The sequence below is a fragment of the Mirounga angustirostris genome, unplaced genomic scaffold, assembly GCF_029215605.1.
Source record: "Mirounga angustirostris isolate CCGP_5_RB_7025 unplaced genomic scaffold, mMirAng1.0.hap1 SCAF_12, whole genome shotgun sequence".
Classification (NCBI taxonomy): domain Eukaryota; kingdom Metazoa; phylum Chordata; class Mammalia; order Carnivora; family Phocidae; genus Mirounga; species Mirounga angustirostris.
In genome coordinates this window covers 97,274,242-97,297,529 of record NW_026991720.1, presented here as the reverse complement: position 1 = coordinate 97,297,529, position 23,288 = coordinate 97,274,242, and positions in this window count along the sequence as shown.

Below are 23,288 nucleotides of genomic sequence, written 5' to 3'. Positions count from 1 at the left end.
CTCAAAAAGCATATTGTCTAGTGGAAAAAGAAAAGAAAACAAAACAAAACATAAAAGCAACCAATGATTCAATGCATTAAGAGTTCTAGGAAAGTGCTAAGGAATTACAAAGGGGCAGGGCACAGGAGAGGTCACAGGTGGCTAGGGTTCCCTCTGGCCATACAGAAGGAGGATGCAATTTTCTGAGTAACTCAGACTCTGGGTCTTTAAATCAGGAAGTAATGAAGATATTGTCAAGCATTTTGATCTTCATTCCAATGTTCTCTCTTTCACGAGGGAGCCTGGGTGTGCCAAGAGGTGTGAACTGAAGCAAGGTTTGTTTTGGATGCATCTGGGGGGTGTTTTTCCACCTTCTGGCATCAAACCTTCCATTAGTCTGATGGAGTAATGTTTGCATCTATTTTCTTGTTTTCACGGATATTTTAGTAGGTCTTATTACACAGCTGCTTTTGCGATATTTGTACAATGAATACAGAATTTTTATTTTTTCAGCATTATTGAAGCAAAATTGACAAAATTGTAAGATATTTAAAGCATACATCTTACTTTTTTTCTTTTTCCTCCTCTGATTATGAGTTCCACTGCCCTGTCTTCAGATTCACCCATCCCTTCTTCCACTTCTAGTCTGCGGTTGAACCCCTCTATTGTATTCTTCAGCTTTGTGGTTTCTGTTTGGAACTTATATTTTCTACCTCTTTGTTGAAATCCTCACTTGCTCATACATTTTTTACCTCATTTCAGTGAACATCTTTATGACCATCATTTTGAACTCTATCAGGTAAATCACATATCTCCTTTTCATTAAAGTCTTTTTCTGAAGTTTTGTCTTCTTCTTTTGTTTGGAATGGATTCCTTGATTTCTTTTTTTTTTTTTCTTGACTTTTTTTTTATTATGTTATGTTAATCACCATACATCACTAGTTTTTGATATAGAGTTCCATGATTCATTGTTTGCGTATAACACCCAGTGCTCCATGCAGAACGTGCCCTCTTTAATACTCACCACTAGGCTAACCCCTCCCCTCATCCCCCTCCCCTCTAGAACCCTCAGTTTGTTTTTCAGAGTCCATCATCTCTCATGGTTCGTCTCCCCCTCCTATTTTCCCCCCTTCATTCTTCCCTTCCTGTTATCTTCTTCTTTTTTTAACATATAATGTATTATTCATTTCAGAGGTACAGGTCTGTGATTCAACAGTCTTACACAATTCACAGCACTCACCACAGCACATACTCTCCCCAATGTCTATCACCCAGCCACCCCATCCTTCCCAATCCACCCCCCACTCCAGCAACCCTCAGTTTGTTTCCTGAGATTAAGAATTCCTCATATTGGGGAAGAATGAAGCGGGGGAAATTGGAGGGGTAGACGAACCATGAGAGATGATGGACTCTACATCTAAAACTAATGATGTAATGTATGGGGATTAACATAAGATTAAAAAAAATTTTTTAATAAAAAAATAAAATAAAAAATAAAAAAAAGAACTCATATCAGTGAGGTCATATGATACATGTCTTTCTATGTTTGACTTATTTCACTCAGCATAATACCCTCCAGTTCCATCCACGTCATTGCAAATGGCAAGATTTCATTCCTTTTGATGGCTGCATAATATTCCATTGTATATATATACCACATCTTCTTTATCTATTCTTCTGTCGATGGACATCTTGGCTCTTTCCACAGTTTGGCTATTGTGGACATTGAGTTCTTCATTTTCCTTGGCTCTCTGTGTTGGTTTCTGTGCAATATGTAAAACAGCCACTTCTCCTAGCCTTCAGGGGTGATGTCACATAGGAGACCAACTTATCCTTAGCCTGGCCCAACCTCTTGTCTCTTAAGCCTTTGTGATTATCCAAGCCACCTATTTTGTTCTTAATGGGTTCCAAACAGAAGTTGAGGGTGTACCAGGACCTATCATTGTCCCAAAGGGGAGGAGCTCAGCACCTTATGCAGACTGTCAGAAGCTGGACCCTCAAACAGTAGCCTTTCAACTATGCAAAAATATCTCCTTCGGGGGAAGACTGGGAGAGGAGTGTTTCTGACCCTTCCCCACTGAACCCTGGGAGAATAGCTGGTCAACAACTGTTTCTGTTTGCTGCAGACCTGTGAGACTTGAATACACAAATCCTACTGGCCTGTCAGAGCCAAGGAATCAAGTGGTGCCTCCCCTTGGCAGCAGTCATGAAAGCCAGAGCACCAGACATGGTCTCATGCTCTTTTCAGGGAAATACCAGCACCCTCCACCTCCAAGTGAAGCAAAAAGAGAGGGTGGAGATGGCCTCTGCAAGCACTCTCATTCTCCCAATCATCTTGCAATCATCCTCTAGATGTGTGCTAAGTTAGAAGCCTGATCTTCAGGCTGAAGCTTTTAATACATGTAAATAGTTCTTTTTCAGGAAAAGACTGAGAAATGGACATTTCTGTCTGCCTCTGTGCTTAGCCCTCAGGTGACTGCCACAGTGAGTCCTCGTGAGCCTGTTAAGAACCGTTTCTTTGTTTGCTATAGTGCTGTAGGTCTCATGGATATAAGCCACTTAGGCTTTCAGGGCTAGATGTTTTGGGTTCGCATCCCTCACAAGTTTTAAAAGTTGAGGCACTAGAGGTTGGATCCAAGCCCTTCCCTCCTCAGGGAGATGCTGGGAGGTGTGGTTTCCCTCTCAATTACATGTTGCTGTGCCAAGGGTTGGGGTTTATTTTTTTTAATTTTTTTTTTAGATTTATTTATTTTAGAGAGAGAGAGAGAGTGATCGCAGGGAGAGGAAGAGAGAGAGAGAGCGAATCTCAAGCAGACTCCAACCTGAGCACAGAGTCTGACACAGGGCTTGATCTCACAACCCTGAGATCATGACCACAGCTGAAATCAAGATTCAGATGCTAAACCAATTGAGCCACCCAGGTGTCCCAGAGGTTAGGGTTTATGGTGAAGGGTGTCTCAACCTCTCTGATGTATTTTTTCTCATTCACTCAATGTGTAGGAGTCATTGAACTAGTTTCTAGATTTCTTCTAAAGGGAATTATTCTGTGTGTAGCTGCAGATTTATTGTGTTTGTAAGAGAAGGTGAATTCAATCAAGAGCCTCCTATGTCATCATTTCCACATAACTTTTAATTTTAAGACATTCTTACTCAGAAAAAAAAGTTTTTTAAATGTTAAATTCAATGCAAAAAACATAAAAGATTGACACATATGATTACATTAGATTAAACATTTTCATGCCATCAGTTAAAAAGAAAAACATGCAGTCAAATATTTTTTTAAAGATTTTATTTATTTATTTGAGAGAGAGCACAGGGGGAGGGGTAGAGGAAGAAGGAGAGAGAGAATCTCAAGCAGACTCCACGCTGAGCAGGGAGCCCAATTCAGGGCTGAATCTCACAACCCTGAGATATGACCTGAGCTGAAACCAATAGACAGACACTTAACCAACTGAGCCACCCAGGCTCTCTTACAGTCAAACATTTTTTTAAAATATATTAGTATCATTTATAAATAATGGTTTTTTTCAAATCAACAAGAAAGAGATAAACATTCTTATGACAACATGTCTGAAAGGAAATGACTTATGCCCAGATTGTTTGCATGGAAACCTGGATGAATAATTGGGTCGCATATTGAAGTGGAGAAGACAGGAGGGGGACAAAATTTACAGAAGGGAATGATGTATTTAGTTTTGTTTTATGTTGAAGATTCAGATGTGAGATCCTTCAATTATATATGAATTTTTAACTTGAATCCGTGTATTCCAATAATAATTCTTCAGTTATATATGAATTTTTAACTTGAATCCGTGTATTCCAATAAGAAGGAAAGCCACTATATTAAGGATGAGATGAATAAGAGAGATTGTGTGGACTTAGACAATAGAACAAGGACAAAACATTTGACATTTAGAAGGCCAGGGAGGATTTGAGACTTTTAGAGGCTTCAGAAGGAAAAGCCAGAGCCATTCAAGGGGAAACAGAAAGAGAAAAGTCACGGAAGCCAAAGAGACACCGGTGGGGAGATTGATGACAACACATGCATCAAAAAATTGGGGTAAAGAAAGTTCTGAAAATGTCCAAGAGATAGGAATGAGGAAGTCGTTCCTGATGTCAGCGAGTAAATTTTGATGAGATGCTATGATTATGATGTACTGTAATTTGAAATCCAACCTAAAAACAATGCTATATAGAGTGTGATTTCAAGTTGATACAGAAAAATGGCTGGGAAAGATATATCATGAAGTATTAATGTTTTACTGTGTCTGAAATTAAGAGAATTTTGCTCCTTTACATTTTCTCTACTGTAATAAATTCCACAAAACATATGAAATATTTTAAAAACCAGGAATTATTGTACAAAGAGAAAGGAAATGAACCAACAATCACCAGTTAGAAATCATCGCCAATGACAGAAGACAATAAATACCTAAGAATAACCAAATAAAATGTGCATTGCCTAGATTAAAAAAATAAGCATCTTATTAAAAATAAAGATTGTTTGAATAAGGAAAAATGAATAAATAGTCAAATATACGAGAAATATTCGTCGTATGGGTCGAGAAATCCATAAAAACAATTACAAAACTGAAGTATTTCTGATTAAAGTGGCATCATATCCTGAAGGAAAGAATTATTGGGATAAAGGAAAGATTGGCAAAACATTGACAATTATTGCATCTAGGCCAGGGGTACATGGGATCTTGATTCACGATTCTCTGTATTACTATGTATATGATACAGGAAATTCCCATTGTTAAAAATAAAATTAAAAGTATATATTAAGTTGCCAGAAGAAGAAACTGAGAACGTGACAAATCAGACTTACTAGGATATGCAAAGTGAATACATAATTCTAAATAAGCATGGTTTAAGCTAATAAAGTAATAAAATCAGCTACTCAACACAAGAATTTACAAAAAACAGAAAGTCCTGAGGTGATTGGAAGGAACTAAATCAAAAACATCTAAGCACAAAAAATGAAATAGGCCACAGCCCCAACAGAATAATAGGTTCATAAACCCAAAAACCGGTTCTTTACTAAACAGTAAAACCTCTGGAAAATGTACAAAAATAAAAAGAAAGCATTTTAAACAATTCAGATACTTTTTAACTAATTATACCCCACATTTGCATTTTGTTTATTTGGATATTAACAGCACAAGGGGAAAAAAAATACAGTCTAATGAAATTGACGTAATCACTGATTCTGCAGCAGAGCACGTTCATCAAGCACTTATTATCTTCTTCCCTTTCCTCTCTCTCAATAAACATGCAAAACATATTAATCAGTCTGCTCATAGATTTTATTAAAAATGGTTCATTATCTGTTCTATTAATAGTTGCCAGGTTTTTTGAATCAGGAGTCGGTTGCTCAGAATGATTAATATTTAAATGTTGTTTTCGCTCAGTTGAAACCAAGTTTGGAATAATAAAGGTGGAAAGAAGTTACAGAAAGGCACATGGCGATGGCCATTTTTTTTGTCAGTCATGTCCAAGAGTGTTTCTAGTCCTCACTTGAGCAATTCTATTCTGCATCATTTTAAATATGATATTTCCCATTAAATCCATCTTTCTCTTCCCATCAACTCCCTTACCCCTTCACTTGAAAATTATACAACCAAATTTTTCTCGGGCTTCATTCACCTTTGCAGCCCATGCAACAAAGTCTACAATTTGTGTAAGGACTATTTCTTCTTGATTTCTGTCAGGCTATTTCTTCATCTCCCTGAATACTACAGAAAGCATTATGCAAGTATTATTCATGTCATAAAGTCTACTTTGTCAGTCATTAAATGCCCCCCACCTCAACTGAGGATCCACAATGACTATCAAATCTGTCAGCCGGGATGGCCTGCATTCCTTCTGTGGCTTTATCTTGTTAATTAGCCAATAAAAATAAGATAACATTCGATGAAGGATGATTATAACGCCTTTTATCGCTTTACAGAAAGTCTTTATTTTTTTTTTTAAAGATTTTATTTATTTATTTGACACACAGAGAGAAAGCACAAGTGGGCAGAGAGGCAGAGAGAGAGGCAGAAGCAGGCTCTCCACTGAGCAGGGAGCCCGATGCGGGACTCGATCCCGGGACTCCAGGATCATGACCTGAGCCGAAGGCAGTCGCTTAACCAACTGAGCCACCCAGGCACCCCAGAAAGTCTTTAAGTTGCTTTTAACAGTGATAGGACTGATGGCATCAAAGAAATGCAAGGAATATCATTTTGTTTGAATTTTGTGTATGACTTCTTTTTATCTGCTGACAGATGAAAACAATGAGTTAAGCATATACACCAAGTTTGCAACATTTGTCTTTCTGAAACATCCCAATTCTTTAAGACTCTTTCTTGTGGTCCTCACCTACTTCTGCGGTGCTGACTAAGGAAGACTCTATGAATCTGGAGTCATCCTCAGTCGATAGATTTAAATCCATTAATAGCTTTGGGTGTTTGCCATATGTCCAATATTATGAAATTAAAGGAATTAGACAATTTCACATATCATGGAAACTCATAGAAGAAATATGCTTCTTGGTTTTGAGACTAGGCTTCCCCTGCCTCAAATAAAATATGCCCGAACTAGACGTGCTTTGGGAAAACAGGGGACTGGTTTGGTTTCCCTCTGTGACTTCATTTCTTCCCTTTCTCCCCTTTCTGCTCCTGCAGACATGGGAGCTGCCGTTCCAGCTCTGGACCCTTTTCCATTTTCTAATTGGCATTTTGGTTTTTTCTGCAGCAAAGTTTCATACCTTCAACACTATGACATTTGGGGCCAGATAGTCTTTGTTGTGGGGCTGTCTGGGCATCGCAGGATATTTAGAGGCATTGCTGGCCTCTACCCACCAAATGCCATTATCACCTCCAACCTCCCTCCCAATTTAGCCATGACACCAAAAACATCTCCAGATGTCTCCAATTTTCCCCTGCAGGCAAAATTGTCCCATGTTGTAAACCTTTGCTCTACAGCATGGTGGAGTCATTGCACACTTTTCTCTTCTCATTTTAATTGTTCTATTCTATTTTTAATTACTTTCAGTATGTCAATGATACCTACAAATCTAACCAAGATTGAGGAAAATCAAAACATCTCATGGATGCCTGGATGCATGAGCAGTAGGAGCCTAACGTGATTGTTGTAAACCTAAACCTTGGGGAAAGCCAAGGAGAATTTGCATAAAGAATTTCAATTATTGGGGGGCACCTGGGTGGCTCAGTCGTTAAGCGTCTGCCTTCGGCTCAGGTCATGGTCCCAGGGTCCTGGGATCGAGCCCCACATCGGGCTCCCTGCTCACGGGGAAGCCTGCTTCTCCCTCTCCCACTCCCCCTGCTTGTGTTCCCTCTCTTTATTCAGCCTTTTGAAGCTGAATAAAGTTCTAGAAATAAAAGCCAAGTAGAGAGAAAAGTATATAATATGATTATATAATTAATACTTATAGTAATTCTTTTATCATTTGTGCCTAATTACTGCACTGCAAAATAATTATTTTGCACATTATTATGCGTGTTTCCAACTAACATTTTGGTAATTTAATTAAGTTTAGTACAAGAGTACTTAATCTTCACGGTTCATGGCTCTGGTACAAGGCTTGAAGAGACTAAGCAGTAACACACAAAGGTGGTGCCTCTCTCTCTCTTTAAATACATACAAATCGCCTGGAGATCTTGTTAACAGTTCTGATTCTGTGGGTTTGGTGGGGCTTAAGATTCTGAGTTTCTCGGAAGCTCCCAGCTAAGGCAACGATGCTGGTCCACGTGCAACGATGGACGTAGCAGATCCGGTGGATCCTTTAGTTTTAGATGAAGTGTTCCATGATTCATTGTTTGTGCATAACACCCAGTGCTCCATGCAGAATGTGCCCTCCTCAATACCCACCACCAGGCTAACCCATCCTCCCACCCCCCTCCCCTCTAGAACCCTGTTTGTTTCTCAGAGTCTATCGTCTCTCATGGTTTGTCTACCCCTCCGATTTCCCCCGCTTCATTCTTCCCCTCCCGCTACCTTCTTCTTCTTCTTTTTTTTTTTTCTTAACATATATTGCATTATTTGGGGAAACATTCATTTTTAAAATCAGATTTCAGGGGCGCCTGGGTGGCTCAGTCCATTAAGCGGCTGCCTTCGGCTCAGGTCATGATCCTGGGGTCTTGGGATTGAGCCCCACATCCGGCTCCCTGCTCATCGGAGAGCCTGTTTCTCCCTCTCCATCTGCCTGCCACTCTGCCTACTTGTGCTCTCTCTCTGTGTCAAATAAATAAATAAAATCTTTCAAAAAAATAAAAATAAAAAATAAATAAAATCAGATTTCAAGCATTAAAACTTTCTCTTCAGCAAAAGATGTTGAAAACTCCTCCCATAGGAAAAAAGGGTGCAGCTCCCCATGCTGAAGAATTCTCACAGAGGGAGCGGTGGGAGGGTTCTGACAATGGGAGACCCTGGGGGCCGCTGTCCTGAGGTGCCCATCAAGGCACAACAAGCCAAGGCTCCAATTCTCTGTGTTCCAGATTAGAATAAAGGGTATATAATGCTTCTAGGGAAGCCAGAATGCAGAACACAGAAGGTGACTCGCATGGGGGTTACCCACACCTGCTGACTGAAAAGGAATTGGGCAATAATATGAAGAGCAACTGCCCATGCTTTATATTTTATTATATTCAACCTACATTTATTATATTTATAAAATTATATAGTTCATATTCCAGAGAGTAAGTGCAAATGTTTTCAACAAATACCATTTTCACAAAGCTCCAAGAAAAGCAGCTATCATCACTCTATAAAATATACAACAAAATAAATAAAACAATATAAAATATATAACTATAACTGTATATAATATATAATACATATAATAAAATATTATACTAAGTAATGTTTTGTATTCTTTTATGAGATAGTCAGTCAGATGTGGCCACAGGAGAGGCTCAGGAAAAAACAAAGTTTATTATACAGTCGACCTTTGTACAACACAGGTTTGAACTACATGGGTCCACTTACACGCAGATATTTTGCAGAAAATACAGTATACTACAGTACAGTAAATGTATATATATTATTTTCCTTATGATTTTCTTAATGACATTTTCTTTGGCTTCCTTTATTGTAAGAATACAGTATATAATATATATAACATACAAAATAACTGTTAATTGACTGTTTTATGTTACTGGTAAGGCTTCCAGTCAATGATAAGCTATTAGTAGGTAATCTTGGGGAGAGTAAAAATTATACATGGGCTTTCAGCTGTGCAGGGGGTCAGTACCACTAGCCCCTGTGTTGTTCAAGGGTCAAGTGTACTCACAGGTCCTAGAGACAGGAAGCATAGCACGTCTTACAGGGCCACGTGTAAAAGACAGCTGGGAGGTCAGGGGGCAGAAGACAGGAGCTAGGGAAAAAGGTTTGTCAGGCCATGCCTTTTCTGAGGTTTTGCAGGAAAGGTAAGGCAGGGTGAACAGTCCACGGCAAAATCTGGGTAGACTGGAAGCTATGCAGGTGGTCCCTAGTTGTCTGGCACCTGGCCCTGGGATAAGTAAGGCAGAGGAATATTGCCTCCTGGGGTTAACAGCCAGAAAGGGGTGGTCTGGTTCTGGATTGCTTGCCTATCAAAGACATACTCCTGGCTGATTCCTTTGACATCTCTGGGGATTGGTTAGCCTAGTGAGGAACAGTCTCTCCCTGGCCAGAAAGGTTTTTTAAGATGTCAAAACACCATAATATACAGAAAATTAAAAATATTTATAATACAAATAACTACCTAGATTGTCCAGCTCCTTCCTCATCTGTTAGAGTCAAGAATTTGGTGTTCAGAATGGGCAGAGCCTCCTAAAATCACCCTTTGAAGAAATTCAGTGTTAATGCAGCCCATATTTTCACTAAGAATTCTCAGTGATTTCAACACTTGCTAAAAATACAAAAAGAGACTCTTATTCTTAGATGTCAATATCCTATTTTCCTCATTAAGTTGTTATATTACTATGCAGCAAAACAACCATTAAGATAAAAACGTGTTAGATTAATTCTAGGGTTACTTTGATATGGTGAGACAATCACAGACAGGTTTTTTTCTTCGTTTTTTGACCCGCTTTTATATTTCTGCAGTTAGGGCTAAAATGTGTGGGACCAGGGATAGCAGGGAGCAGAACTGAAAAGAGCAGATAGAAGCATCCAATGGAGCATGTAAGATGTGGAAATACAAGTGGCTTCTGAAATCTGATGTGTGCGACTGTTTCCACTCATTAGCTAAGTGGAAGTGTTGGAAGCTGATTTTTCCAAAGATGGGTAAATGGAGTGGGAAAGACTTGCCTGTCCCCAGTGCCATGGCACTGGTTGACTGTTGCACTCTGAGCCCCCCTTCCTTTTTCTGTAAAACAAGGGCATTTGACAAGATGATTCCTAAAGTACCTCTCAATTCTATGATTCTATGACTGTAATGCCTTTAATATTGAGAAAATGTACATGGCAATGTGTCCTCTCAGCACATCGCCTAAAATAGGACATGATTAAATAACAAGATGTCAGTTTTCAACAGCATGGTGTAATTTTTTAAAATGCATTTTGAGACAGAAGTTCGATTGTTCTAAGCTTTTATAGATGTTAGTATTTTTAAAAAATTATTCTTTTCTCACATGGTGTCAGTAGGAATAATTTATTCCTGGACTTTTTCTGTCAGCATCTGTGACCTTGTTCCAAAATATCACATCATTAGCATACAGATACAAGTATCCTGAACACAGACACCTAAAAATTAATCAGACAATTACTACTAAATGGAAAAATCAAGAAAACAAATGAATAAGCTCAAATTTCTATCATCTCATTTTTTTTAAGTTCTTAAAATATATATAAATTGGGGGCACCTGGGTGGTTCAGTTGGTTAAGCGTCCGACTCTTGGTTCCGGCTCAGGTCATGATCTCAGGGTCATGAGATCGAGCCCCACATCAGGCTCCCTACTCAGTACAGAGTCTGCTTGAGATTCTCTCTCTCTCCCTCCGCCCCTCCCCACTGCTCTTTCTCTGTCTTAAAATAAATAAATTAATTTAAAAAATATATACATATATAAATTGATTTTTGGAAATCTAAACTATCCTTTCATTGACTTATTTTTAATCTTCTATCATGTTGTTACTCATAAAGTTGGCAATAAAACATTATTAAAATGCATTAGGTTAGCAGGTCAAACTACAACTGTGCCTGTTTTACCACCCTCACCCCAAATAAACTGAACATTTTTGTGCATTCCTGTATTTCTATGTACACCGTGTCATGCTATTAACACTGGAACATAACATTCTGTACTCTTAAGTTTTCATTAACATATTGTAAAATATCTGTATGGTTGAGGAAACCAGATTGAGGTTTTTTTTTTTTATCAAGTTGACATTGTAATAATAGTCATAGAGGAGGACACACCAGCCTTTTATTCACCTTCTACATTTAAGGGAATTTAAATCCACAAAGATCCAAACTTGTCAGATATTTTAGTGGAAAATGGGTAAGTCCTTCTCAAACAGCTACCCACTCACAGAGATCAGAGACTTTGCAGTTTTAAATGCTGCATTCGATCAACCCTGGTGAAAGTTCAGCTTCTCATCAAAATTGAACTAATTCTTTTAAGGGGATTCTTAATTGTAGCCACAGACTTGCTGTGATTCCCTATTTTAAACTAAACTATTGGGAGTTTTATTTTTCTTTTTGTTGTCACCATCCTGAGACTTAACTCGTATTGGTGATGCCCCTAACAATGTAAATTGCTGTTTGTTTGTGTTTTTTTTTTTAATGCAACTCACATGCATTCTCAATATTGAGGGATGAGCATTACACAATGGAAAATAAGAAATGGAGAGCAGTAGTGTAGGCTTTTATATTTACACAGATTTTATGGGAAATAGCTGCTTCCAATGAGAATAACTCTGCTATCAGCACAAACTCAATTTCTACTTCAAATATATAATCATATAAGGCTTGAGAATAACTAAAAAAAATATCGTTAATTGTTGGCTTTAAATCACCATTTATCTATCTAAATCATGATGAATAAAATGATTAGCAATAGCGCCATTGATTATTAAATGTCAGAATGAATATACTAATGAAGTCATGGAAACAAATGCATAAAGTTGAATATTGTGACTAGTCTGGCCAAAGCCCTGAGTCAAAAATCCAAAAGGTTCTAAAAATATAAAAGGAAGCATACATAACTATATCTATCATAATAACTATTACTCAAAATGTTGATTTTTTTCAAATGTTTCCATGATAATGTTATGGGTATAAAATACAATTTATTCATTCAAAAACCTACTCTGTGCCAGTAGGGGTCTGATGCTGAATGTACCTAGGTGAACAAAATACAGAAGAATGAGATCAAGAACAAGTAAATAATGCATAATTACAAAAGATGATAAGTGCTATGAGTAATAGAGAGAGCTACGGTAGAAGCGTAGGTAGAGAAGGAGAACATAGAAAGAGACTAGTCTAACTAGACTTAGTAGGGAGATCCTTCCAGGCAGAGATTTCAGAGGTGGAATCATGTTGAGCAAGAAGAACTTGGCTTGTTGGAGGAAGGGAAACAAGGCCAGGTGGGCTAGAGCTTTGTCACTCAGGGGATTTGTAGTGTGAAGGAGGCAGAAGAGTGGGTCAGTGGCCAGTTGTGATCACATAGGACCTTGGAAGCCATGGTAATGGGTTTATTTCACAAGTAATAGGAAGCAACTAAAGCACTGAACCTGGAGGAGCAATAGAATTGAATTTAAGTATTAAAACAATCCCTCTGGCAGCTGGATGGAAGTTGCATGTGGAGGAACATAGGCATGGGCTGGGGACAGGGTGGAATAGATGTGGAGAAAGTGTATGTTGTCCCAACAAGAGATGAGGGTGTTTGGATGAGGGTGGTGATGCTGAAAATGAACAGAAGTGAACAAATTTAGTATTAGTGTCTGGGGTAATGCTGATAAATATGAATTATTTTTTTCTTCTCCCCCAGCCTTACCTAAGTGTATGACCCTTTCTGGATTCATCACCTCAAGGGAATCAGAAATAGTTTGCTATTTTCCCTCTTTCTCTCTCTTTTTTTTTTTTTCCCCAAAAGCCTAAACCCAATAAGAAAATGTTGTTAGGCCCTTCTGTCCCCTGTCTCATAAATTCTACCTCTTTAAGGGATCATCCCTATCAACCTACAAATATTATCTTGCTTCTTCTTTCTTTTTTTAAGATTTTATTTATCCATTTGAGAAAGAGCACAAGCAGGGGTGGGGGGCAGGAGGAGTAGAGGCAGAAGCAGACTCTCAGTGGAGCAAAGAGCCCAACGAGGGACTCGATCCCAGGACCCTAGGATCATGACCTGAGCCAAAGGCAGATACCTAACTCACTAAGCCACCAAGGCACCCCTATCTTGTTTCTTCTACCAAAATAAAAGCCCTCCCTTGACTGCTCCCCCCCCCCCATCATCTTCCAGCTCTCACATTTCATAAGTCACCGTTACAGCAAGACTTTTTTTTAAAGGTTGGTCTATAGTCACTGGTTCTTCTTTCTCACCTATTAGTCTTGGCTTACCTCTCCCCAATGAGGATGTTGTCTCCTTCTGTCTCACTGAGATCCCCCTCGTAAAGAGCTACAATAATTGCCCTATTGCCAAACAAATTTTATGGAAATCTTTCCTCTCTACACACATTCCCTAAGAAAGCTCGTTCAGCTCATTGAATGCTACATACCTCATGCCAGGCTTCAAGCATCATCTCTTTGCCAATGACCCTCAATGCTCCATATTTAGCTTTGAAAACTTCTTTGTTCTCCAGTGCCTGCATGGATGTCTAATAGGTATTATAATACTCACCCCAACAAAACTCCTCTTACCTCTATTTCCCTATCAGTGCCAGCATCCACACTACCTCCCTGCGTTGTTCAAGGCAAAAATTTAGAAGACATTTTGTCTTTTCCCTATTTTTCCCTTACCACATACATCTAACCTGTCAGCAAATCCTCTCAAATCTACTTTGCAAGCACAACCTAAATTTCATTCCAAGTCTCCTTTACACCGCCTGTTCTATAAGCCCAAAATCATCTTTTAAAAAAAATATAAATTAGGGACGCCTGGGTGGCTTAGTCGATTAAGCGTCTGCCTTCAGCTCAGGTCATGATCCCAGAGTCCTGGGATCGAGTCCCGCATCGGGCTCCCTGCTCTGCAGGGAGCCTGCTTCTCCCTCTGCCTCTGCCTCTCTCTCTCTATCTTTCATGAATAAATAAATAAATAAATAAAAATCTTTAAAATATATATATATATAAATTAGAGCATTTATTTCTGCTTCGAACTTTTCAATGACTTCCTATAACACACAAAATAGAAGCTAAACCCCTTGCTCTGGCTTTGGCGCCTTTCATCACCTAGAATGTTCCTTCTCTGCCTCAGCTCATCCCACACCCTAAGCTCCAGCCTCTCTACACTTGCCAAGTTGGTCATCCTTTAAGGCATTTGCTCTAGTTATTTTTTCAGCCTGAACTTCCTTCTTAAGTTTTTTCATGATCGATTCCTTCTTATTTCATTCAAATCTCAACTCAGCCTTCCCAGAGACCTTCCATGGCCGTCCATCCTAGCCAGACGGTACAGTCCCCATCTGTCCATCACACCACTTTATTCCTCAGCACAACGCTTGCGCCTTCTGATATTTGTGCAGCACTTGTTGGTTGATTTCCATCTCCACAGCATTTGCCCCCACACAGTTCCAATTACAGTGCAGCTCTGTGAAAGCAGAAATAATGGGTGCATTGTTCACTGATGTATCCATAGCACCTACAGCGATACCTGATACATGGTGGGTTCTCAACAATATTTACTGAATGTGAACCAGGAATGAATGACTGCCGGGGAAAGCTCATCATGACAAAGCAATGAGGAAGAAAGGGAGAGATGGAGATGAGAGCATACAAGTAGGGAAGGTCCAGAGAGACGACCTCGCAGTCCAGTGTTACTTGCACAGAAAGGCTACTGCAGCTGCCAGGTCAACTGGCCACACCCCACCGGTTTTGTCCATAAGGAGACAAAGAGCCCAAATGGATTTAGACAAGTCATTGCTTCTGACACAGCAGGCAGCATGAGTCTCGTGTTTGCGCTGGGTCCCCTCCCCTCCCACTCCACGTCTTATGACTGTGATGTGTAGACAGGGCCCAGCAAATGCTACACGCACAGTGGATCTGTGTCACACTTGAGGAATTTCAAGGTTAGGAGATGCTGGTCTTACACAGTAAGGGGCTGCTAGCTAACTTGGCCCTCCTCCTCGTGGAGAGAGACATCATCTTTATTACTCTGGAATTTCTCCAAGGAAAGATGTTTCTAAATCTCTCTTGAGGGAGTCACTATTTTTCTACTGCCAAGGTTGTCTGTTATGCAAACATCCTTGAACAAAGCTCTCAATATCCTTTGCTAAAAAGATGTGCATAAATATCAGACCACAGAGAATTATCTCCCCAAAGAGGTATCCTGTAATCTAATTTGGTGCAGGGCCTCCAAGAGGCAGAAAATTCCAAGGCATATTTGGGACAACTGAGAGAAGAAGGAATCTTTGCCCTGTTTCCCAGAGAACGGTACGAGGAAGGCACAAAAACTCAGGGAGTGTTAGACATCATGGAGCCAAAGGTAGCCCTTTAAGGTTTGTAATGGCATCAGACTAGGTTCATAACATTATTCCTAGATTCTCACACATTTCCCAGAAATAGAGGAACGACCAACACATCAGAAGATACCAGGTGGACAAGAACAATCAATGCTTCAGTGGTGACTTAGAGGACCTTTTGTCCATGTAAGGGCTTGATGAGATGCTCACCCCACAGGACAAACGAGAGAAGGGTCAGATGCCACCCCTCAGTACCTTAATTCTATGGGTGATCCCAAAGAGATACCAGAGGGGACAATTTTCTTGGATCACTTTCATGACAAATGAGGATTTTAATCTGTTTTTGTTTTCTTTTTTCCAAATTCTGTTATTGGGAGATATCAGTCTCTGGAGCCAGGCCAGAGCTGCTGTGGGGGTGCAGGGTCGATAGTTTATTGGGAGCAGTTAGTCACCAGCTCCAGGGCTGCTGCCATCTTGTTCTGTCGCCTTAGCTACCGCTGTTCACGTCTCTCCCTCAGCAATTTATTTTTATTTTATCTTACAAAAGAGTCCATATGGAATGGATTGAAAATAAAATTGAAAGGAAAAAAAATAACAAGTGCTTCACCACAGATAGCTAGAGAAAGTCCTGGTGTGCAAGAGTGCCACTCAGCAGAATTTTCTGCAAGAATGGAAATATCCTATTCCTGCACCACCCAATCAGTAGCCACTAGTCACATGTAGCTACTGAGCACTTGGAATGTGGCTACTGTGACTGAAGACCTCCTTCAATTTTTCATCTGATTTAATTTTAATTAAATTTACATAACTGCATGTTGACTAGTAACTACAGAATTGGACACTGTAGGTCTAGACTTTAGGCAGTAACCTGAGACCCAGGCTCTCCTGTTTGCTAGGTTTGTGACTTACCCTCTGAAAGCATCTATTACCTCGTAAGATGAGGATAAAAGTAGGATCAGTCATGTAGTGGATGTATGAAACTTAATGAAACAATCCATGTTAGATGCTTAGCATCTGCCTGGCATTGACTTAGCACTTGGTAAGTATTAGATGAGGATGGTAGCAATGATTGTATTGATGACAATGATCACAGAGAGTTCCAGAGGCTCTGTTGAAGGGTTTGCGGGAATGGGTGCAACCAGGAAATGCAAAGCACAACATAATTTAAACAAGGTAAGTTTAATGTAAAATAGTAACCTATTTCTTAGGAAATAGGATAAGAGAGTAAGTGTTGACATAGAAAGAGAGCTCTCAAGGACAGCCTAGAGCTATGGGAGAGTATGCGAAGACAGACACACTTGGAAGAAGGCTCAGACCTTAATGAAAGGCTGCACCCACTGGATGGTGGAGAATTTTGCTGGGTTTTTCAGGCCAGAGCTGGTCCATAGTCACTGGACCAATGGGAACATTATTTTGGGGCACAGGCAAACTGAGGCCGATGAGCAGGCAGAGAGAGTCAAAGTACACTACAGATGTGACACCCAGAGCACACAGGGTCCCTGTCAGGAAGGCCACAGGGAGCAAATTTCTAGGGTGCAGGAAAGCTGAGGCTAACAGGTGCACACAGAGAGAGTCAAGGTGTTGTATGGGTGACCTGAAGAGGCCACCTCTGCAGGACTCCAGCACACTTCTGGGTACCACATGGGCCTCGGCATCTCTGGGCCTCTTCAAGGGATAAAGGTCAGGCAGACAGCCTCAGTGTGCCTGTGCGTGAAGCTAAGGAGAGGGTGGGTGCAAAGAGCTGAAGCCTGGGGTGGGTCCATCCTATGCTGTCTGCAGTTCCTGGCTGCCCAGGTACTGTTCATATCCAGATCTGCAGAAAACAGTCTATAGCAAAATGCTGGAGAGAGCTGCACTGTGCATGCACCTACGATAGAAAAAACCACACTGCTGAACAGTAAAGAAAAGAAGTTTGCTCCCCAGGAGCCCGGCAAATGAGCCCCGAGAGCCAGAAAGGACAACCTTCTACTGACATTAGACCAGCTGGCAAAGGAAAGCTATTAAAGAGGTCCTTCTCCATTTTCACAGATCAGGTAATGAAGGATGAATTTGGAGTTGAGTCAGTAACTAGTAAAACAGCCGATGTCACCCACCCCACCAGCCCCACCCACAATGACACTCATAAAACATTTCCTAGGACCTTGTCTATGATCCATGAAAATAACCATCTTCAACAACAGGAGAGAGATACCTTGGTAAATCACCCCTTCTATGTGTGAAATGATTGTTTGAGCCATCATCTTGCCATTAGTAAGTTCTCAATAGAGCAGCCTGAGCTAAAGCCACACGAACAAGAAGATGCACTTTTAAATGTTTCCCCTGCCTGGAAGCCTGGTCCAGAAATTCAAGGGACTCAACTTACTCCAGTGTCAAATATATCCTGCAGTGGACCATAACAACCCAAGACTAAATGCTCTATGACCCAAAAGTTAATTATTCTTTCTATATGATATAAAGAGTAAATACAAAGGTCAGTGGTAGTATAGAACATACTGCAAAATCTTTGAAATCAATAAAACTAAACACTCTATAAAACATTCCCATTTATATTTGGGCTTGTTCCTTGCATGTTTTCTTTTTCCTTAAACAAGTAAAACAAATATCACATTTTCTGAAAAGCGAAGGGGAGCCAATAAATAAATACATAGCTTTGCTATCATGGCTCATAAAAATTTTTAGAATGAAAATATACAATGAATATTCATAAACGTTTTTATTCTTGGATCTTTAGCAACATTAAATGTGTAATATAATTACACCTCTATTTCCTTTCCTAATATTTCTCCCTGCCTCATTTCTAAATCATCAATTTTTCCACATTTTCCTCTTCAGTTATTTAAATAGTACAGTAGGCTTGTTTTCAGCTAGTTTTAATTAAAATATTATCTATGAGCACTCTCAAGCCAGATTGTCATCATCAAAGCAAAGGAAAGAATTGAGGCAATTTTGGAGAAAACTCAGTGCCAAATCAAATTACTTAGATGACTGCTTTAATGTTTCTATTTTTCTTCAGCTAACCTTAAAAGATGTGGGTGATTATTCTACATAAGGACTCACATGGCACAAAATTAATGTAAATTCAAATAAAGAGCTGCAAGAAGATAGGGGAGGAAAGCCCTGAGTCCACTACCCTCACCCCTTCATGAAATGGAAGGTGTTCAGCACCTGCCATGCACCTGCTCTATCCTGGCCGTGCCCCAAACCACTACCTTACAAAACCTGCTTTTTAGAGGAGAAGGCTGATCACAAGCATGTAAACTGTCAGTGAATAACTTGTGGACACAACCACAAAGCACAACAGAGAAAAAGGTAGCAGTGGCCCAGGAGGTAAGGAGGGAGGTAGGGAAGTTTATTGCTGATACCTGCTCATGGATCTGAAAGACAGAATTCCTGCCGGGGGTCCTGGTCTAGCACCGCTGAACTTGGGAATTCCTGACCTAAACAGTGTAAGCCTGCTTTTAGAGCCTTTAAACATCTCTTCCTTTTTCTGTCCCAACCACCAAGCAGGGAGTGGGAGGGTGGGAGGAGCGGATGCAGTTTGGGCTTACAGAGTGGCCTCTCGGGTCCATGAGCTTCCCCAGCTGGGCTGGTGGGAGCCTTCTCTGCACTGCTGCCCTCTACCCCCTGCCACTGTGAGGTGCAAGCCTGGGGTCACCTGATCTCTGAGGACCATGCAGAAAGAGCCAGGACCATGGCTGCATCCCTTGGGCAGTGGGAAGCCATCATATCTTTTCGCCAAGGAGCCATGTGTTTACCTGGACCTTGACCTTAGAAAGTCTCCCAGCAAACATGGAATGGGTCCCTGGGAGGCAGGAAGCTCCTGAGACACAGCAGTGAACAAGACCGTCATACCTGGGGCTACAAGTCTACCACCCAGCAGGAAGACAAACTTGAACACATAATTTCCAGGGTGGTGCTTGCCGCAGAGGAGGGAATGGATTGCAGTAAAGCACAGGCAGTCTAACTTTGCTTGGGTTAAGGAATACCTCTCTCAGACGGGGTCATGAGTGACGGTAGAACAAGTCAAGCTGGACATGAACACTGGAACAGTGAACTATGGGTGCGGGACATTCCAGATCTAGACAGAGCCTTGGAGCAGAGAGAACCTGGAGATTTTTCGAAACTGGAAAAAACCCTCAACCAGGAATGTGGAGAGAGAAATAGAAGAAACATAAGCGAGTAAAATCATGTTAGGACCAAATCATACAACCCCTGTAGAACATACCATAGATTCCATTTCATTCTGAGGGCAATAAGAAGATATCATAAAAGGGCTCAAACCCAAAAGTATCATTGAGGTTGCATGTAAAAAGGCCACTGACTACCATGTGGAAATAGGTGGGAAGGAGGTAAAAGCCGACATAGAAAGACCTGTCAGAAAGCTGGATGAGGTGAAAGACAGGGCGACATAGATAGACTGAGGTAAGGAGGGGAGGAAGCGAAATGAATTTCTCAGCACTCCGTAAATATGTGCTGAATGCTTTGACTTTCTCCACCACTTGAGAGCCCGGCCCTGTATTTCATTTTACAATTGAGGAAACAGATTTTGAGAGACTGAGCACAAGGCCCAGGGTCCCAGAGCTGGCGGCCCCCAAGCCTGGCATCTGAAAACCTACAGTGAGCTCTGCATGTCCTGCCAGGATGCTGCATTCACTGCCTTGGAGTATGGAAAAGATGATGAATGAGATCTGACCTTTCTGAATGCTGCAGATTTGCCAAGGACGGGGTGTGCAGCATGTATGATACTGTCCACAGTTTGAGTTGCACATGAGAATTCAAGCTCTGCCCAAGAACAAGAGCTAGAGAGGGCTGCAAGCCAGATGGAACACAAGCAGTCCGATTCTGGGGCTCCTGGCCCCTAACCTCTCTGCAATACCGCCACCTGCTGTCCTAAACAAGCCAAACATCAGCGAGCGGGGGCGGTGGTGGGGGGGTGTGGGCTGAAAAGCGAGACACGTGGTCTGCAAGCGGGGATGAGAGCATTTTCCGTGAAAACGATCGAATCTGAACAAGATTGGAGGATAAGAGTGATCGGCAAATAGTGAAGAGGCAACTGAGGAGAGAAATCAAACCCAAGATATGCGTGATCGGCAAGCTGCACGTGGCAATGAAAAGTTTTTCCCCTTTCCGGTTATTAGCATGTGCGTGAGCCAAGGGCAGCCCTGCCTCCCAAATGAGATCTGCTGTCTAGCTGGGCTGAGTCTCTGGTGTCTCTAGGCCTGTGACCAAGATTGTGACAAATCTGTCACAAGTGTTTCCTGCAGTCCACTGCCCCCATGCACTTAGGTTAATTTCTGAAACGGAAAAGCACAAAATCTCAGTGGCTTGACAGAACACATTTATTTCTCGCTCACGCCAATCAAGCCAGGTCACAGAACACTCCGAGAAATGATTTAGGGACCCAGCCTCCTTCATCTGCGTACCAGCTTTGAAATGTGGCCTCCAGGTTCACCACCTACGGGCAAAAGGAATGATCAAACGTGACTGAGAGACCGTGTGGGTAGGCCATTCACTGACAGTCAGTAAGTAGCACAGAATCACTGATGCAAAGGTGTTGGGAGACTTGTCTAGCTGTGTGCCCAACAGAGAACAAAGGAGGTATTGTAAAACACTCACAGACTTGGCCGGACGCTCAGGCACCTGAACATTCTTCTTCCAGTGCGTGGAACACTCTCAGGACATCTCTGGGGAGGCCACCCAGAGTTCCGAAGTCAGTGCCTCCAATTCAAGGACTGGGACCTCTAGGTGATTCCTCTCCACCAGGCCTGGTGTGCCTGCCTCAGCGCTGCAGACTAGAAACTAGAGAGGCAGGTGCTTGCTCCCTCCCACTCAATACAGGAGGACAGGATTACTGCAATAAATACTGCCATTCGGAAAAAGAACAGAGACTCACCAGCCACTGACCCACAAGGACACTTGGACCTGCAGGGCAGGCATCATCAGCTTACTCTGCCTGGATTTGGGGGAGCCCTGCTCAGATTCCAGGGCTCCTCTCTGGGAGGGACTCCAAGGTCTATTTTTCTGACACCTCTAGATCTTCCCTCTTCAGGAGTTCCTTCTTTTCCTAAGTATGCGTGCTTATTTGAACCATGTGTTGGGGAGTATTCCTTCACAGGATCTGCATAGCTTTGCATCTCACTTTCTGCCTATGACCCAGTCAAAGATGTTGTAGATGAGGTTTATAGTTTGTTTGGGCAATATAATTCCTTCAATTACTTTTGATCTAGTTGCTTTCAAATAGTTCCATATAGTTGTAACCACACCCAAAGCATTTTCATAGACAAAGTTTTCAAATCTTCCTTTTTGCTTTCTCATGCCCTTGCCTACATCAGCTTAATAGTGGGGAAAACAACGCTTTAATCTGATCATCACTGTGACACTGAGTCATAATATGGCTTTCCAACTCAAAGGCTTTTATTTCAATATCATATATTTCCTAGTGTTTGTGTTCCAGAAGCAGTTGGAATTTGCAACCCTTCACGGACCCAAATTTCTGGACTTTCTGCTTGCAAACTAGCCAGTTTTCTCCTGAGTTCTTCTCTTTCTTTTAATAGCATGCCAACACAGCCAACTGCAGCTAACACATATTAACACTTTGATTTTTTGTCCAACTGCTTTTGCTAGAGTTGCTGAATCATGAGGCTTACATTCTGCCTTCAAAGGCATTGCAGGTAGTACTTTTACTAAATATTTCCACTGTATAGCATAGATCACCATCTACCTTGCCACCTGACTCTAAGTCAATGTCAGACATTAGATTTTTGTGACTATAGCCTTTCGAAGTATCAATCTATTATATTAGTCATGGAAGTTTAATTGACCTACCAATTCTCAATACCTCAGAGGCTTTAACACAATAAATGTTTCTTTCTTCTTCGTATCGCTGTCCAGTAAGAGTTGGCTGGTTCTTCTCTAACCCTGACTCAAGGACCTAGGCCCCTTCCATCTTTGGCATTTCCATATTTGACATGCAGCCTCTAAGCTTGTCCCTGTGCAGCTGGGTAGTACTGACCTCACACCCAACACATCCCCTGAGCCGGAACATAGTCACATGGCCCAACTCACAGCAAGGGCTCCTTGAGTTCATTTACCTGTGTTTCCAGGAAGGGGAAAAGACAGATATCGGGGAGGCCTGGCAATTTGGGCCACATTGTTTATAATAATCACAGATTATTACTTCAGTCCTTCCGTCTAGAAGCTTACAGCTGACATATAATAAAGCAAATAAAATTAAGGTGGGAATGAGAATTTTATACTCTCGATGGGCTATTTACATTTCAAAAAACATCTGTTATTCACATTACAAACATTTCCCGAGTGACTGCTAAATACTAGGTATCTAGCTAGGAAAAGGAGCTGAGAATTGTTTCAGTTCCTGCTCCTGCAGTATTTAAATTCTAATACAGGAGAAACAGATACACAAATAATCACTTTCTTAAATAACAATTGATTAATAAATGATATGCATAATAAGTACAAGAAAACGTAAGGTAGCAAAAGACAGTCCTAGATTGGGAGTCAATAGAGATTCTCATGAAGCTGGGACCGAAATGACAGATGAAGAGATGGGGAAGAAATATCAAGGTTTCTGGCTTTTATGATTGGGTAGGAGACAGTGCCACCCTGAGATAGGAAGCACTCTTTGCCTTGGATGGGAAGATGATAGTTTCATTTTAGGATACATCGAGGCCAAGTTACCCTTGAGACCT